This window comes from Acyrthosiphon pisum, chromosome A1, assembly GCF_005508785.2.
Source record: "Acyrthosiphon pisum isolate AL4f chromosome A1, pea_aphid_22Mar2018_4r6ur, whole genome shotgun sequence".
NCBI lineage: Eukaryota > Metazoa > Arthropoda > Insecta > Hemiptera > Aphididae > Acyrthosiphon > Acyrthosiphon pisum.
In genome coordinates, this window is record NC_042494.1 from 52,314,419 (window position 1) to 52,335,221 (window position 20,803).

Here is a 20,803-nt window from a genome sequence, read left to right on the forward strand (position 1 = left end):
TATGAGTAATACATTTATATCCAAACATATACTTACTTAACATATTTTGGTTGATATTAAATAATAAGTAAATATCTTGTACTATGTAACCATGAAAAATCTATTATGTAAGTGAATAAACAGTATTTTGAAAATAAAAGAATATCAGAAGTATATTATACATAGAATTCAAATCAAATATTAAAGTTTGTTATACATTTATCGCATGTTTGACAATAGATTTGTAAACTTTTATCATAGCTTAAAGACTAAAGTATATTGGTAGTCAAATATTTTTAACAAAATTACTTCAACCTTCGTTTTACTTTTGCATTTCATTTATACCTACTGGCTATTACATTATTCAAAATGTTCGAGAATAATCAAAAATATTCAATTTGAAAGTAAAATCACAAATTCTAACAGAATAAATATTAATGATATATTTCTTATTTTAAATACTTAAGCATATACCAATAAATGTATAATGTTATGAAATTGAAAAATATTATTGTATGCCGAGAGTGTATTTTACGGGTAACAATGCTATAGTTTTTTTTCATCATTTTCAATTTGAAAATGTTGTAATATTATTATAATACTTGTATATATTATACATTTTGAGTCTATTAATTGATATATGTGATGGAGAAAATGCAGTGCTTTCGTATAAAATTTATAAAATTTTGTATGTTGAAAATTATATTCTATATATAAAATACAATCGAAATTCGTGTGATTTTGATATTTATATTTCTATAATCCTATATAATGGGTCTAATATTATACATATATCTATTTTGGCTACTGTATAATAATATAGTAATATTGTTGCGTATCCATAAAATTGCACCTGATGATTTATATTTTACATAAAATATTTTTAACTCGTACAGTGAATGCCGCAAGAATTGGGAAATATATCGATATCAATTCCAACATAAATATGCAAAAGATTCGGTCAAAATTCTGCAGTTTGTCAAATTCCTTAAAATATAAAATTAAAGTATAACATTATATGATTTATGACATACATCTACGTTTAAAGTGTTGACGACTTGACGTGTTGAATTTAAATTTATCAGTAGAATGTTAGATGGTTCAACAAGAGCGAACCGTACTTCAAACAGTAGCGATACTCGTTCAAGTTGTATATGCAGTATAAAACATAATATACTTTACGTTTTTACTGCATAAAATGTTTGCCTCGTGTAAAGCCTATACCTAATAAGACTATAAGTGTAACTAGATTCAATATTATATCTACGGAATTCGCTGTCTTAAAATCATTTTTTTTTTTTTTTTTTGAAGACAAAAACTTATTTATCAGTTACTTATAGGAAATACTCAATGTTAACTAACATTTGAAGAAAAATGTTCGGTTTTATCTGTTTTAAGTTAGTGATTGATTAAGATATAATATATTGAACTCGTTTTAAGTTTAAAAATATCAACTTCTGTTTTCAACAATTTTTGATGCATAAAATATTATGGACACCGGTATTTTTTGTCTAAAACCATTTCCAGTATAGATAGGTACAATTTAATTATTGCTAGTAAATATATTTCAAAATGATGATATTGCGTATAGGATCAGTAGGTGAGTTCAGTAATACATAGTCTTATGGTGCAGTGGATTAACACGAAAATATTATAGTCATATAGTGCGCACTTTAAATGTTGATATATTCTATTTATAATAGTAGTAATGACGTTGTATTAATTAATTGATAAAATATGTAACATGTGTGGAGTATACACGCTATATATAGCAATTTTAATAACGCGTGTCATTATACTAATAAAACAGTAGAAATTTCAAATTTATATTTTGATACTTTAATATTATAATATGGATTCGACAATATATTATATTATGCGATTATAATATTAATATGTTATTGTGCACTAAAACGTTTTCTGTAGCACGAGCGTATTAGAGGCAAAATGAAAACATTATAATAAATTTACAAGCGTATAGTGATTATCTGGCGATGGTCCAATAAAATGTTACATCGATTCTTTGCAGGATAGTGTTCATCCAGCATGTGTTTTCGATTAAATTAATGACAAAATTGGTAGGAGAGTTGGTTGTAAATATTATTTTTGTTTTCAAAATTATCGTTTACAAACACATAATTGGTGATATATCAATACGATAATAATTATACAACTATATTATTATAAGTTATAACCTTAGATTGCTATACAGTATAGTATGTAGGTATACGTTCTATTAGCTGAGATTTGTTTAATACCTAGGTATATGTATATAAATAATATACATAGGTATTTGTATATTTTTATTTTTTGTTACTATACCTGCTCTGGACATATTATTGTGTAGTGTTACTATCCATTTGTAGCAACGTAATATAAATTTATATCTATAAGTTTACCACGTAAGCTATACCTACATATTATAATATATTATTATATACACAATAATAAATAATATTATAATATACATATAGGTATTTCCAAGTGTAAATGTGTACATTAACCCAGGTACACCCACCGATGTTTTGTAAATACATAGATTAAATTAATATATCCTTGTAGGCGTAATTACCACGCCCAGAAATATGCAAAAACATTTGAACGAAATTGGCATTGTTTAACCATTATACGGTACCTGATTCCAGCGCGCGTACGTTTTTTGTTTTCACGTGACAATTGACAATGCAGCAATTTATAATTCTAAAACATAAATGTTTGTTTTGAGGCTCCGATGAGGACATCACGTAGGTTACCCTATATAGTTGCATTGGTATACTAACATATTATTCTCGTCTACAATTTATTAAAAAAAAAGGTACGTATAAACAAAATATATAATATTATTATTATCAAATGTTTTCGGTTAAGATCATTCATCGATTAGCGGTAAGAACTCGTTTCCGAATGTCCGGTTTAGTGTGCATGTGCATAATATATTTATTTTATATTATTCAATAGAGACACCTGTCTGGTGTGCCTACAATATGGTACCTATATATGTGTATAAATCTGTCTGACGCGCTCAATTCCGGGCTCCTGCAATGACGACGTTATAATAATCCTCAGGAAAAAAAAAACTTTTAAAATAAATACAACTATATAATATAACTTTAAACTATCAATTTCTCAATTGTAAATTCAATTGTATAATCAATTTAAATTTCAAAATCGTCCTAATTTTATGGAATAATAATAATATGGAAATGCGAATATTGCAGTCATGAGATATACTTACTGAGTTCCGTATTTTTATAATATGCGGTGTTATTATTTCATTCAGACATTATTCTTATTATAAAACTATATAAAATGAAAACATATACCCATCCATATTATACCTAATTGAATGTGGCGAAAATCTATAACATTAATCAATGACTTAATGCAATAGGAAATATTTAATGAACCTACCTATCAAGAATCGTAATAATATAATATATAAGTACAAAATATAATGAAAAAAATTAGTTTATATATTGCATATAATTATAGGTACACTGAATATCGGTATTATTGTTTACTATTTATTCACGCGCCGAAATGTGTTACTACACCTACCTACCAATTTAATTTTTTTAATTTAATATCTATATCAGTATTTTCTATTATTTGAAATTATAGTTCACTAAATTAAAACGCATATACAACAAAAAGTCTCCTCTGCTGCGGTGAAATCAGCTTGTACATATTATATAGCAGCTATATATAACGTGGTACACGGCAGGTAATAATAATTGGCTTTTGGGGCGTGCATGCTGTAAATTTGCATAGATTATTTATTTGAAGAACTGTACGCACTGTTATATACAACACGATATTGTAATTTAACTTTTCGGAAACGCGAAACTGTTAATTTTTGTATTTTAATAAAATTGTTGTCATCGTTGCAAATAAATCAAAATATTATACAATTGTTTTCAAACAAAACCAGAAGTCTGACGAATCGCAGCAGGGGACTTTTGATTTTTATGCATTTAAATCACGTTCAATTCGCGTTGACTAAATTCGGTTTGAACACGTTTGTCTGTGTGTGTATGAACTCGACTGCGATGTTTAATCTCGGCCTGGGATGTACTCTGTGTTCAAAACTTATGGTACGCCTGTTGAATATGTAATGTGCAGTCCTGAAAAGAAAATGATAATGTCATCTATTTTTTTTTTCTTTCGAATAGACATAATTAATGATTGCTCTGTTATAATATTATTATGTCTTATCCTACTCTGTTTTTCGATTTTAACTAGGTAATTCCTGCAATTACCTAATTCAGAAATAATATTTAATCACTAATCACTAATCAGTAATCGGATACGTAGTTTCTCGATTTCGTACCACTTCGACTAATTGGCATAACATAATATTTATAATAAGAAATATAAGCCATTAATATAGATTTTTCTAATTTTTCTCGTTTGGTTGGCTAAACTTCGAAAAAATTAGACTAATGAATTATTTGTTTACACTATATTATTATATAGGCGATTTTAATAAAAACAATTTAAGACATGTAATGTATTATTTTTTTAGCTTGATTCAATTGTGAATAAATATTTTTGAAGCTATAAAGCTACAAGACCGTTAATTTAATAAATTGGTAGGTATAAAGCTACTTATATGGGAGCTGCAGTCGTCTAGATTACGTTTGCTGCAGTTTTCAGAAGAATGAAATAAAATTAAACCTGCTAGACAAAATTAAAATCAATACGGTTTGGTAATTCAAAACACGGCCTAATAGTTACACTTTTTCCGATTAATGTATTAAAATAAAACCTTTGTTTTTTTTTTTAATCCCGACAATTGTTTAGTTCAAATTTGACACAAACCTATATAGGTTGTATGTATACCTTGATATTATCGAATGTATCCAATTGGATTTCTCCGCTTTGAGAATTAAATCGAAATAAAAAGGAATTGTGTTTTTAAACGCATTGTCGAACGTTGCACACGCGGAGACCTTTTCTCTCTCTATTATTACTATAAAGTTAATTGACTGTTACAGTTGAACACAATTTATTTATGTTTTGGAAGACTCAGTCGGTCGGTAAATGTTACGTTTTACGAGCGAGTTTTTGTATACCAAGTCGTTATTTTTTTTTAATCGTCTCTTGTATACGCGGTATAGGGTATAATATAATTTCCATTTTCGGGACGTTTTGTCAAAGTGCACAATATTCTACCTGCGTAACCTACGTATACATTACTATATGTGGTGCACCGGTCTGATGAGGGTACCTAATACCTATACTCATGTTATAAACTCGGGGTGGTTAAGAAACGGAGAAACTTGGAGGCGTAAATCCAACGACTTTTTAATTATTGTAATTTCACGCGTTCGGTCGCAGCAGGTACAGCGACGCTCGCGCGTTGTGCTACGACAAGGCAGCAAGGCGGCGGCGAGGCGAACCGTCCGGCGAAAACGGGCCGGCGAATGGTGGCGACCGCGAGCACGCGGACCTCCCGCCAATTATTGTTTTATTCTAATGAAACGGCGAAGAAGTCGCCTGGGCGGACGGGGGGGCCGTACCGTTTGCGCGCGGCCATTGGTCGCCCCGTCGTCGTCCCCGTCGCGGTCGCGGTCGTCGTCATAGCCGTCGACTTCGCAGCCACGGCCGTAGACGTAGCCGGTGCCGGCTTGTGCGGCGGCGGTAGACGCGACGGGCACCGGGACAACGTTTCCATGAAGCGGGTGTGGTGGGGCAGCGGCGGCGGCGGCGGAAACGGCGGCCCAGGTGTGCGTTGGCCTCTCTCGCCCGCTCCGACGCATTGTTTCGCGTCCCCACCACCTCACCCCCCCAAACGACACGACGCCGGCCAGCGCCACGGGATCGGCGTGTAATTAATATATGCGCGCGGCCGTTACACCGGGCCCCCATCACGCCGTCGCCCCCACCCCCCTAAAACGATATACACACGAGCGCGCGCTCAACTCGCTCCGGCGGCGGCGATGCGACGACCGTCCGACCGTCGTCGTCGTCGTCGTCGTCGTCGCTGCCACCGCCCGCCGCCGGCCCATCGAATGGTGGCGCGGCGCGCGCGGTGCGCCGGACGGGGCCCGCCGAGTCGCCGGCAGCCGAAACGACTACCAGTTGTACGATGACCGCCGGCGCCCGTGTCCACAGGACGTGCCGAGTACCGCTCCCGTCGTCGAACACGTGCCGCCGCCGCCGCCGCCGTTGCTATCAGTGCGATCGTTGTTGTTAACACACACGCGCGCCGCCGCCGACACATTTCGTACAAACGACGTTTTTGTTTCGTTTCATATTATATTATTATATTGTATCGTGTATTGATATATTAAATTATATGTATATTATTAATGATAATAATAAAATATAAAATACACGGTCGCTGTTATTGTCATCTGTACAAAATTTAATATAATTTTTTGCAGTTATTTTTTTCATTATCATCATTATCATTTTGTGTCAAAAAATACAATTAACACGTACACACATACATACACACACATTTTCATACATACATACATACACACACACGACTTTGCGATCGACGGACATTGACGGCGTGTCGTTTTGTTTATTTACGCTCTGACGAACATAATATTAATATTATATATTATTATCTTGTAATAACAATAATAATTATTAACAATATTTTGTCGTCGTCGTCGCCTCCGCGCGCGCGTGCAGTGCGTTTGGGACACAGTGCGCCGTGTGTACATAGGTACTATATTTAGACGGGGAATTATTATTGTTGGACGAACATTGTGTATTTTGAATAACTTCGATCCCGCGGACCGTTTGTGGAGATAAAATAAATCGTTTTTCTCAGTTATCGTCACCGACCGAGTGCGACCAGACTTCGAACCGCGGCTTCGTCCACCCGACCAGCCTGGCACATCCGACATCGTCGTCAGTCTTGGCGAGAAACAAGACCGCTCCGACGTCCACGCAATACCACCCCAGGTAAATTTTCTCGTTTTATATTATATTATTATTATTATTATTACCACGGTGGTAGGTATACCTACGACAGTTTGTTTTTTTATTTGCCATATTGTTGCATTCGACGGACGACGACGTATAGTAGGACGAAAAACAATCAGCGGAGTCGTGTCGGATCGGCGAATAATAATAATAATAATGATGATGATGATAATAATAAATAATAGTAATAATAATAATAACGTGCGAGGGGACTGTGTTGGTTGGAAAAATAAAATCGATTCTTCTTCTTCTTCGAGGGTTGTTACGATAATTAGGTTTTGAGACCACCGCCGCACGGCCGATGAGGGGTTCGGAGTTTTCCATACGCGCGCGGCCCCGCGGGGACGATCGGTCGACGAACGTTGCATAATGCCGAATTGACAGTATAGATATTATTATTATTATATTTTTTTCTCGTTCCACGATAGTTAATACGAATGCGATTCCCAAAATATCTCACTCTATAGTCATTATATTCTGTTATTCTATAATGTGCGTACCGTTTTAATTGACTTGATAACGCGATCGATGTATGACCAATTAGGCACATACAGGAAATGTGTTCCGTTCGAATTTATTTTTAAATGCAAAATTAAGCTTGTGTAGAAAGTTTTGATAAACCTTATGATTTACGTTCATTTTCAACTATCTATATTGTACCAAAGTTCACATGCTGTTTACAAAACGAGCACCGCTGCGGACCAGCAGTATTTATTTAACTTAGAACTAAATAGGTTTTTTCATAATTAAAACTTATTTAGTTTAATGTTTTGTATATTTTCTAAAGACTTTTAGGTACATTTAATTTTAAAATAATTATTTTTGTAATTACTCTTGTATTTTACGAAATTCTAAAAATTTCAATTGTTTTTTTGATTTAAAGAATACTATAATTTTAGTTCAAACTAGAAATTATATACTATTTTTAATAAGTTTAATTATTAAAATTGTTATTTTTCAATAATTTTTTTTTCCGAGTGATTTATAAAAAATGCTATGATAGGATTATAATGGGTTCAATAGGTTCCAGATTCTAGATATAACTTCTGGGGTATAGCGTATATACTGTATGTCTGCAGTGTAGGTGTAGTATGAAAAATAATCATATAATCATAAAAATAACTAGAAAAAAGTTTGTAGTATACGTCTTATTTAAAACTAACTCGTACATGGGTCAATAACCCTATAATAATATATTTTATTACATAGTATTTATTGGGAAATTAACCTACAACCTTTGGAGGTCAATCTCATTAAATATCGGTGCAGGATTAGTGCTTTCTTTTTTTCATCGTTTTTAACAAGAAATGTCGATGATGTTTAATGTATGTTGAAAAACGTAATTTTAAATAATTATCGATATTACATTGTTTGTTGTTCCACGTTTCGTCTTAATAGGATAGTTTTGACTTTTGTCCACACTTCAATCCCGCTACACGACCCACACACTGACCACGGTATTGCTCGTATATAGTGCGTGTGTGCCGAGTGGGCATCGGGGAGTTAGGGCGAAACGTCGTAAATCTCGTAAAGTTGACTCGGACGACGACCTCCCTTCTCGCCATGTGAGACGAAACCCATCCTCTCCCGCCGTAGATGGCCTCATCTCTCTTTATACACACATACACACACAAATAATATATACACCTATATGTATTCCGATTCGGCTCGGGTTTGTTTTTCTTAGTTTGGGAAAAACTCGAGAAACTATCGTACGGGTGCACCCTCGTATCAGCGTCTGAACCGTCTCCATACATACGACTATCAATCATAATTCGTATATAGTAAATAAATGTAATTATATTATGATGCCCGGCCGAATAATATCGGTTGATGCGTGCGTGCAAAATATACTTATAAAATAAGAATTACTGAAGACACGTCTGATCTATAGGTACTATTATCATATTATTGTATTATAATATTTTACCTACCTACCTACCTATATGGATAGTGATAATAATATTACAAACACTCGGAGAACCGGTCTCCGCGGTTGGTCGGAGAGTATAATAACATTATAATATACGCGTATCTATGCATGCAGCGGCGGCGTTAATGAGCGGGTGAAAAGCTCCGGCGGCCGACCAATTAAAACGCCGCCGCTGACGATAATGTATGCGCGCGTCCCGGCGGAGGCGTGGCTGATAAAACGGAATAGATAACGAGACACCAACCCTGTGCATATATTAATTAAAAAAAAGCTCCCCTCGCGTCCCCCTCCCACTGTTGGCCGCCCAAAGCTCCGGCGCGCCGCTTATGCCGCCGCTGCCCGTTTCGCGTGCGTTCGCCGGGTAGGAGGCGACGGTGTGGTAGTGCCGCGCCCGGGCGGGGGCTTTTTTGAATATGCGCGCGCGGCACCACGGTGACGACGACAACGACGGCGGCCGAGGCGGCGGCGGGGCACGTCGTTCCCCGGCATTAGCATATATACCACCCCTCCGCGCGACGAACGCCGTTCTGCTATACCGTCGCCACTACCCTCCGCGCCGACGACCCCGCGGGCCAACGGTTTGTCGGGTTCTAGTGCGCGTGCACGGCCGCCTCCTCCTCATCCTCCTCTCCACGACTCCGCCGCCACTTACTACTCATCCTCCTACTACTTATACTATATACGACTCGGCGACGACGACGACGTCGACGAATGCCCGCTATACAGATATACATGTATGGGGGTGGCGGGGCCACCTTCACCCCTATATCACCTCATCGCCATCCCCACCACGTGAAGACGCTTAATTATATACGAAGCGGGCGCGGGGGCGAACAACCACCGCCGCCGCTACCCCTAAGGATGACGGAGCGCGCGATGGGGTCGGGCGTGCGGAAAGCGTGCGTGGCGGCGGCGGCGGCGGCCCCTTTTCCCGCATGCAAAACAGAAGCGTCCCGGCGCTGCCGCAGGCTCACGCGCGCTCTCCAGCAAAAAAATAATCGCGCGGCCCCGACAGTTCCAAATAACCATTCGCTCTGTGATAATATACGGTCTGTGTAGTTCCTCAAATTATTATTATTATTATTATTATTATTATTATTCTTATTATTAAATATAAATCTTATTATAATTTTTTTCCCGCGGTCTCTAATTTTTTTTTTCAATCGTGTCTATTGTTTCGTTGCGTTTTTCTCGTCTTGAATTTTTTTTTTATTCGCAAACAATCTTTGTATATTTATGATAAATTAAAATTGTTTTTAATGACCGCGCTCGGTGCCACGGCCACGACGACCGCCGTCTGTGATGGACAGTGTTTGACTTTTCTTCCGCGAAACGCCGCCAGTAAAAACGATGGAACGAAATAAATAAAAAATTTTTTTAATATATTTGAACATTTTCCGCGAGTGCACTACGGTCAGCGCGGCTATTTATTTCCGTCGGGCCGACGTCGTTCGCGGTTCCGTCGCAGCCGGACACTACTAACTATTATCGTGAGTACTATAAAACGCACACATATTTTGCACGCTTGTTGAAATTTTTTTTTTTTTTTTTGGATTTTCTCCTCGTCGTACCACAAATTGTTGTCAGCGCGCGATTTAAGGATTTACGTCTCGTGCTTAGAAAAAAAATAGTGTTTTTTCTCGACTGTCGACTACTCGACTGGTATAATTATATGTAGTCACCATGGAAATTCATATTTTTGAATTAATTAATTTTTACTTCCTCGAAATATTACAATATTTAAATATTACCTAAACTTAGGTTTTTTTTAAGACTGGGTTCGTTCAAATATTTTGTTTCATTTTTAATATTATAATGGATATAGGTATGTTTAAAAAAATTATTTATCAATCATCGTTTGTCTATAGACATTTATTAATATATCAATTATCCAACGATGGGTCGTTCGCCCGGTTTTTTGTTTAATCCTATATTTGTAAGACCAGTAAACCAGTGTCGTTACCGTAAATGTCTGTTATTATGCAATGACTATACAGTTTCAATTAACGAGCCATATTATTTTATATAATTAAAGCCGTTCCTACATAATTATTATTGCTCGATCTCGTGGTAAATTGACTTTTAAGTTCTCCTTGAAAATATATGTGTTTATAGTTTCTGCAGTTACATACGTTGTTGGTTGTTCTCAACACCCGATGTTGTTACAAAACCAGATTTTTTCAAATACAAGTTTATTATAATTTTATTGTTTATCATTACGTATGGCGTCTCCTATTTTTTCGAAAACTACCGCGCAGCACCAGTAGGTATAGTACAATAATAATTATGTGTAAACTTTAATAATTATTAGACAACGGGAAAATATGAAATCCTAGTCATAGTGTGCGTGGTTCGGTGTTGGCACCCTTGTGTTCTCTCGTCTAAGCACGTTTCCACCCTCGTATATTTAGACACCACCGCTGTTGCCTCCACCTCCGCCCTATGATTCTCCGGGGTTTTTCTTAGTTAGTTCGCGCTAATCCTATTAACCGATATCGATTTTTTCCCCGCACATTACATAATGACGCGCACGAGTATATATATATATATATGTGTGTGTGTTGTGCTGGAGTGAATTTGGCAACGAGGCAGTTGGTTTTTAAAAAGGGGAAAAATATATATAATATATTATCTAAAATTCATCGGTTTCGTCGTAGCTCCACTAATGTGTGTATTTTATTATATTATATAATGTTTCGTTGTGTATACGCGTCAAGGCAAAGAGTGCAGTCTCGCGCGTGCGAGTGTGCAATGTGTATAGTGTAGATCAGTAGCCGCGCGGATAAAATCCTTCAGCTGTATAGCTAGGTAAGACTTTAAGATGAATCCATTACTAACGCGCAAGGCATAAAATATATCTGGCAAACTTATTTAATATAAACGGTTAGAAGAGCGTAGGAAATGAAAAAAAAAATAAATAAATAAAAGGAAAAGCTGTTGTAAAACTATTGATTATTCACCGCTCCCCAGCCCGTCTCCCTTCGTTTCCCTATAGCGCGCGCGTATATATATACGCGAGTGTGTGTGTATATTTGTGCGTGTATGTGTGTGTGTGTGTGCATGTGGCTGATGAACCGCGTGTTTGGTAGACGCATTCTTTTTTTCTTTTCTTGTTTCTTTTCCACCCCCGCACACATACACACACACGCTGAAAACCGTAACCTCCTCCACCGCCGCCACCACTGCAGCCCGCTCGCATTGTCGCCCGATGTTATTATCCGTTTTCGCCTCGGCTACTCATGAAACTTTAAGTCCGGTGTTATTACAAATGATACACACACGCGCTGATTAGCTTTTTCTCTCTATCCGATTTATTATATATCACGTTATGTGCGTGTGTGTGTGTGTACGCTGTATACATGGGATTTTCGCCCCAAAAGGGTGTATCACACATATACGCACATCATTAATCATATATATATATATAAATAAGACGCGCGGTGGTTGTAGGCTGCATGCTCGCGGGCCGCACAGGAAAAGATAATGTTTCTTTTGGATAAATTAATATTTATATATATCTATATATATATAGGTATCTGGTATATTATATACTTATCGCATTGTATATCGCCGTTAGGGCGGTGAGGTGGTGGCGAAACGCACGCTGTTTTCTTCGAGGCTATTCAATTGGTGGGTGCTTAATACTAACCACGGTCATCGTAAGGATTTCGGGGGTAAAAATCAAAAGCGCTCCGCTGTTGTAAAAACCACGATTTCGTATAAAAACTTAATCCACACCCTATCTGCGTTTTTCGTCCTCAATTCTTGGATCGTAAAAACGTTTATGTCTCTCGGCGCGTACGTAACGGATTTACATCGCCGGGACTTTTATAAATCACGACTTTTGGAGACCGAGTCGCGGAGAAAGCCGAGAGAGGGATAGAAAAAAAAAATTCTCATAGCGTTTAGGATTTTTACTGTTGGCGACCGGCTGACGGCGCTCTAAAAACCACCGTCCTCGTCTGACAGTCATACGCGTATCCTATGCACTATAATATAATATTATGCGGGCATTTGTGCGTCTCCTAAAACGTTATTCTTCTCCTTATTATTATTATCATCATTACATTTTTCCAGGCCGAAATAAACGTTGGCGCGCGCGATGGTTAACGACCGCAATGACCTTTTTGGAAGTATCGAAATCATGTCACGATGCGTATAATATAATAATAATATAATCTAGTGTGTGTATAGGATATTATACATAATGATATATTATTATGACGTACGCACTACGCCGTATAGTTTGCTTGACGACAAATTCGTCATTTTCAAATCCCCGCAACGGTGACACTATAATACAATAATATAGATAGTCAGTTATATAACCATAATTTTTTTTTATATATCATAGTATAGTACCACGTAGATATACCATCGCGTCGATTAGTTCTTTTTTTTTTTTTAGAAATCTGTTTACGGATATTATACGAATGTGACACGCGTTTAAACATGTGTACAGCGTAGAGAGGTGTGTATATTTTTTTGTTTCCTGGTCAATTCTTCAACCGTGAAATTAAAGACTATAAATGGCTTTCGGTGCGTTCCCGGGATGGTCTGTGCGTTTGTCCCTCCCTCGGCCGCTAGTTTTTCGTACTTTTTTACACGAAAATGACCGGAAAACACGCGTGCTGTCTGTGATGGTTTTACACACGTTAGTATAGGCATATCTATACTGTTTCTGCGTTCTGCCTACGTACCAAAAACGCGGTAGGTGGTATGTGTATATTGATACGGATCATCAGTGGGCTCGCGATTTTCGGTTTGAACTTATTTTTATACAATTTTTACAGCAAATGAATTATTATTGTTATTTGATTATTTCATAAATCGCCAACAACGATAAATTACGTATTTCTCACGTGATTCGGTTCATTACGTTATTTCATATGATATTTACATAAAAACTAATGTAATTTTTCGACTTATTTATATATTGAGTACACATAAAACCTACAATGATTGCGCATTAGTAATAATCGCATATGTTTAGGTGTAATATATGCGCGAATTCCCGCAGCGCTGGCAGTTGTAGTAGTTGTAGTAGTAGTAGCACAAACGTATACCTATAAATCAATAGGTAGGTACCTACTATAAAAATATATTATAATATACTATTATAGAATGTACCGACTACTGAGTATTCGATTCTCTTCATAGGTGGTTCGTTTTAAACCCGAAATGATTACTTGATCGATGCTAATAAAAATAACTTTTTCTGAGGTCGAAAGTAGAAAGTTAATAACACGTTTCGTCCGTTTCAACCCCGTCGCCGCCGAGCGTGGCGTATATATATACAACCCGGCTACAGGGTAGGTGCGGTATATAATATAATCTCAGTCAGTCATGCAACCGTTCGGCTGTCAAAAACGACGGGGCAATTACGGTGGATAAGTCGCACTTTAGAACGTTTTAAGGGAAGGCGTTTCGCTATTACCATAACCTTTTTCGGATTTCACCGCTGCCGGAACACTATACATACTACAAGTGTCGTCTCGCGAATGATGTGATGGAGAAAAAAAAACGTGTCCAAACGTGCGTCGTCGTCTTCGACAGACGAAACGGAAACGGATCCTGTATTTACGACGAAGCAACGCCGCGTTTGCTTTTCGGTGTCTCCGGGTGTGGCGCATATCATTATCGCATATAATACGCCGCGACGAGCAACGGGTTAACGCGTGTAATCGAATCCGATAAAAACGATTGTAATTTATGCGTTCTCGGGGAATGACGACGACGACCTCTGGTAAAACGGAGCGACCGAGGACCCGCGATTCACACGTTTGGCTCGTGTCCAGCGCCGTGCCATATGGACGGACGTCGTCGTATGTTTGTTATAATAATATGTAAAATGCAAAAAATCGAAAGAGAAAAAAAAATCGATTTGCAATTTGTTTCAAGTTTTATTTATTTTTACCGCCGCCGTCGTCGCGGGGGTGTCAAGGTCGGCGGCGGTGTCGTCGTCGGGAAGATGATGCGGTCGGTGAACCGTGAAATCAGCTGTTTGGTCACCCCTGCGCCCATACCCCTCTCGCGCCCGTTGTCCGGTGCAGTCGGGGAAGGCGGCGCTCGTGGAGAAGAGTGTTGTTGTGTTCCCACGTAGTACACGATATACTCTGGTATTTACCGTAAATACACAATATACAACACACAAACATAAACACCGAGCGCATCCCATGCACTGACCTACATAATGCTATAATTTTTCCATGACATAGCGTTAGCATGCATATGGCTCAAAAAATAAATTTTCCTCGTCGATTTTTTACAATACCAAAATTTACTATACGGGCTTTGTAAATGTCTCCAAACGTACTGAAATGTCTAAATATATTAGTTGTATATACGTTTTCGAAGTTAAGTAACTTGTTTTCGTTCTTTGTCGTGTCACATCGAATATTACCAAAATATCATAAAATGCATAAGCAATGAGCGTTAAAAAAACCCATGAGTATAATATGGTCATTATTTATTAGTTTCATCGTTCACCCCCGGAAAAACAAATGTCCTCAAGTGCCGCCGCTGCCGCGTTCGTTTGGTCGTATGTGCCTGCGCCGTGAGCCCGCTGGACCTTTGCGGCGGCCAGCCAAATGCCGCCCCGTTCAAATGCCGTTCACGCAAAAACGCGACACTCGTGCGAGTCATGCTGCGGTCCCGAAAGGGAGATGACGACCCGTCTTCCGAACGCACCTCCGGTCCCTTCGGCGTCTAATTATTTCGACGATGTGTTCTGGCCCGCCCGTTAATTATAATTATTACCGCGGCGTACAACAATTCCTCGTCTTAAAAATAGCAATCCAAACAACATGCCTTCTGTTATAATTATTTTTTATGTTTTCTTCGAGTCTAATTTTAAAACACTTAGATCGCTTTCCGTCGCCCAGAGAGCTTATAGTTTTAGTGTGTATCGTCGTCCTCCGAAAATCGTACATATTCGCATCGAAAATTACTGATTACGTTTGTTTTGTTCTTCCGTCTTACAGTATCAACAGCATGCAGTTTTAATTTGTATAATATACTAATCGTATTTCGAATTCAGTTGTAAAAATTATAAAAAAAATTTTTAAACTTTATTCTAACGATTTATTTTTAATTATAATATGCACTCAAGTAATATCGATTCGGTGAAATGTTTTTTCCGAAATCCATTCGTTTCGATTTTGTTGAAATAATGTATAACTAGTGTTCTGTGAGTTACGTTAAAAGTGCGCGTTAGCAGTTACGAATTACTTTTTCGTTCGGTCAATATACGGAACGTTTTCACATTAATTGTATTTCGGTCAATACGCCTATCTTTAAAGCGTCCTCAAGTTATTTCAAAATTAAATATTATATGCGTAAACTGCCTACTTCCGGGGGCGCTCAGCCGCTATCGGCCGTTCAACTAATTGCCTTTGAAACCCACGCTTAGTATATTTTCGAAAACACGTGCCGAGCCATATGCCCATTTTGCGTCGTGTTGCACAATTGTGACGTCCGAACTTACGTAAGTTGTGTACAATATACGCACATAATATGACGTAGACCTATCTTTAGGTTTTTTTCCAAAAAATAAAAACGCCTGTCTATAATATATAATAATATCTATATATAGGTACCTATATTAATGTATTATAATGTATAGGCACTTCGACTATACCTGCAGCTAGTACAAATTTGCATATTATAAAAATATTCATATCGTACCTACCTACACGGGAGAGAGATTGTGTGATCGGAGAAAAGGCTAAGGGGGCTGGCGTAGTGGGGGTTACATATCTACTGCCTCGACATGCCCTCACAATATAAAATTCCCTACGGCCGCGGCGTGCGCGCATTAGATTTGCATACACTTATAAAGCCTTTGGCACGTTCTGGTTTTTTTTCCATAAATATTTTGCAGTCTACGATAATGATATGATCGTGTGCCCCGCATCACCTCGGTGCGTATGGGGTTGCGTATGACGTTGCTTAAGTATGTGCGCGAGCCGTGTGTGTATACACCTTATTAACATCGCGCGGTACATCGTATTTGAATGGGCCACACAGCGGCGGCCCCCCCGCACGCGTTTATGCTAAACACTATTTTTTCGAACGAATTTGAATTTCAAATGTCGCGAGCACAATTCTACTTATATGAGTGTGTGAGAGTGTTTGTGTATATGCACGCGCGCGAGGACCTAAGCGGATAGGAATCCGCTGCAGTACGGGCAGCAGCGGCATCATTGGCGACGGCGGTGACACACGATTCGAAAATCCGCGTGCTTGTGCGACGGTAATAATTACTGTTACGGTGAGAGGAGGGCCCGCTGTCGCAGATTATCGTTTAGATGAGAATAATTTTTATCTATATATAATGCTATTAAATTATAATACATATGTATATATTAATATGGTATAAACGCGCAAACTGGTTTCGAAGTTCTTTGTGAGCAACACATAAATCATCATCATCATCGTCATCGTCGTCGTCGTCGCGTACAGACAATTGTGGCGGTGGGTGTACGCGGCGGAGGTGGTCCATTAATGGTCAGCGAAGACGAAACGATAATATTTTTTGTCATTTCAATAAATCGGGTAGCCCCCACTCTGTACTAGATCGGAAAAAAATATTAATAACCGGTTATACCGATTTCCTTCGCCTCCTACGCGGCTGCGGCTTATTCGCGAGAGTTTTGATTTTAATTAAATATCCTCGGCTACTATATTACATTATATTAAAAAAATACTCATAATATTATATTGTCGCGTGGCATATAGCTGTGCTACAGATTTCTTATTACCGCCGCAGATGTCCCTCATACCTACCAACATATTTACGCGCGTACCTATCTTGTTTTATAACACCGCGGAGTTGGACAATATTATAATCGTATTACGTAACGGAAATGGAAACTGAGAATAATAATATAATAATAGTAATAATTTTATCGACAATAACGCGGATAACGATAATATATTATATTATAATGGGACGAAAAAACGGTTATGCTCGCGATTTTTCGAATTCGATAGTTGAGGCGTCCTCTCCGCCTCACTGCTCGCCGTGGATGGCACGACCTATATCGAGTGAGAAAATTATTATGCAAATTATGCACAGGGGAAATATTGTCGCATATTGTTTATTGTTAATGGGATCTGCGGGTCGGTTTCGGCGTCACCGTGTGTGTGTGTGCGTATGAGTGTATAATATCATTTTGGTGGTTGTGGCCGCGGCAGCAATGTCTCGACGACAATTTTAAGAGGAGGGTGCGCACGGGTCCCCTTCAGAGTGCCGCAGCAGGTCTGAAGTGATGCGCGACGATTTCGCAAATTCTACGGCTTCCGAGACCGCCACTGCACCCCGCCCCGTATTCCGACGGCCGTGTGCGTGTCATATACACGGCTGCGAAAAATTTATGGTTGACAATTAACCGTTTATTAAAAAATAAAGAAAAGAAAATCTCCTCTCGCGTACAATATAATATATATAAATCGCATATTATAGGTGCGTACCGATATATATATGAGAATATAATGGGTAAAAGATATTGACGCGCGCGCGCTCGCGCACACAGACACACACACACGCACACCAGCTTCCCCTCGAGTCGTAAATAATACACACGTAACCCGTCCAGTCGATGCAGTCATGTTGCCGTGTAAAAAGGGTTACATCGTGTTAAACGATTCACAATTGGAACGGTTATTATTCGCCCCAGATACGAGCCTCTCCGTATAGGTTGTGCGACGACGTGCCTTATAGAATTGTATTATTGCATAACACGTCCCATCTACCTGCAGTGCACATAATATTATATATATAGTTTTACGGTGTATAATAATAATAATAATAACCGACGACGACGACGACGACGGTGCATGGCTGCGGCGGCGTTCGAGATCGTCGCGTCGGGGTCGGACGGCGAAAAATATGAGCTCACGTCGATAAAAAGTTTTACGGATTTCGGTTAGACCTTTAGCCGATGTCACATAATAATAATACGTTGTCGCATCGTTCCCCCTCCGGATCACTATGTGTACGCGTGTAATTCGCATAGCCAGCGGTTTGCAATTATTATATTATTTTTATCATTATTATTTTGTCATTTCAATTTCTCCGTTTGCCATCGGCTGATTTTTTACACTAATTAAAACTATATTACTTTCATTACACTCTTTAAATATTATGTACACTCGTTAGCGTACACGTTGTAATCTACACGATTTTCATCATCTCCACTACCCATATACCTATATATTATCACATACATACCGTAATTTAATATTTTTAAAAAGGTCATTATTTCCATAATCGTAGACGACGGCCGCTCTCTCCTTTCCCATTTGTTTGTACGATTTTGGTGATTGTACAGTATTTTTCCTTAGCGAAAACAATTGGCAAAGTACTCGGTTTTCAATACAGACAAAAAACGTGTTCCGTCACAACTGTAATTATAATTATTTCGTTTTGCAGGTCGACTTTATAATGACGATGATGAGTTTAATGTTATATGATAACATGATCAACATGTATATTGTTGTTTCGTCTCCACGTCGTGTATGTTTATTAATTACATATTATTTTTTCGAAATATTTTAATTCGTCCCGACTGCAACGACGTTCGATTACAATAATTATTGCTTTCAGCTGCATAATTATTATCTCTAACCGATTTTGGTGCACAAGTGGTTGTATAATAGGATCCGATTTATGAAAAATACATAATATAAACTATGTGTACGATTTCGAATTTTGTTAGTTTAATTTGCGGTCGATACGTGAACACACACATATATAAATATTACAATTGTATACAGATATCGGTCTGTGCAGGTCGACCGGGCGGCGTTCTCACGATATAACGAATGTTTGAATTGTAGGTACGTGCAGGGCGGCCATTGTGGATGGAAAAAAATGCATTTGGATATTATTATTATTATTATTATTATATTATATTATTATTATGTATCATTATATTATTGTGTGCTCCTCGCATGGGTCGTCCGGTGTGTTGTTGTTGTGTGTCCGAAAACCGCGGGACGTACCTATATATATGCGTTGAACATTCCGACCGGTGGTAGTGTCGTCTCACGGCAGCATAAATCCCTAATGAATCGACCCTGACGGTCAGGTGAACCTCTGCAAGATCCCATGATCGTGTATTATACCTTTGCGCACTGCTGCAGTATACAGAGCGATGACGATGGCTCGCTCGTCCGGTGTCGTATAATTTTTCCGATGTAAATCCATAAAACCGCGTTTATTACAAACTGAAAAAAACAACCTAATGAATATCGAATATATAATATAATATAATACCTAATATCCGAGGCGTGTGTGCATAGCGTTTACACTTGTGCCCTACACACGCACTCACACACACACAAAAGCGCGTGTAGTCTGTCAATATATTATTATATTATATTATGTTATGTATCTGAATTTACATATTATATACAACGTTAGGTGAGAAAAGTTTACGAGTGTATTTCTGTTTTCGACAATAATTGTGTATATTAAACATTGTAATGGTGTAAAAATGTTAATGAATAACGTTTTATCGGTTTTATTGTAATTAACGTTAACGTCGATACAATATTTTAATAATATGCTGCGCGTATATGGTGCAGGTATCTATTTCGTTTTTGAATTTCCAATACCGTTCTAGTTTAGAAATTAATATTTATCCGATCTCTTCGTTATTTTTATCGTCTGCGAGATGGCATTCGGAATAGTTGGCAAACGTCGATGCACACAACAAACATACTTATGTGTTACATACATACACATTATATTATTGTGTATAATACGATACGAATATTATTATGCGCTCGCACGCATATTATATTTTAATATTGAAAGACATTTTAACGACTCGGATGATTGAATAAAAATTAAAAATTAACTTCCCGCGCGTCCTTTGTGTTGTACAATATAAGACACGCGGAATAGAGTAACCCGTCCGGACGAACTCGCAGCCATAT

General features: G+C 37.9%; 1 protein-coding gene across 2 annotated transcripts in view; it reads left to right on the forward strand.

Annotated features, from left to right (window-relative positions):
* The first annotated feature begins 6,056 nt into the window (after positions 1 to 6,056).
* Positions 6,057 to 20,803, forward strand: part of LOC100161293 (zinc finger homeobox protein 3) — a 106,086-nt gene continuing 91,339 nt past the window's right edge. Inside the window, exon 1 of one of the 2 annotated variants that reach the window (XM_003241367.4) lies at positions 6,057 to 6,903. The gene's annotated coding sequence lies outside the window, so the exon portion shown is untranslated. Of the gene's footprint in view, positions 6,904 to 7,865; positions 10,348 to 20,803 lie in introns of those variants that run through there. The other variant, XM_008180214.3, reaches the window with a different exon arrangement.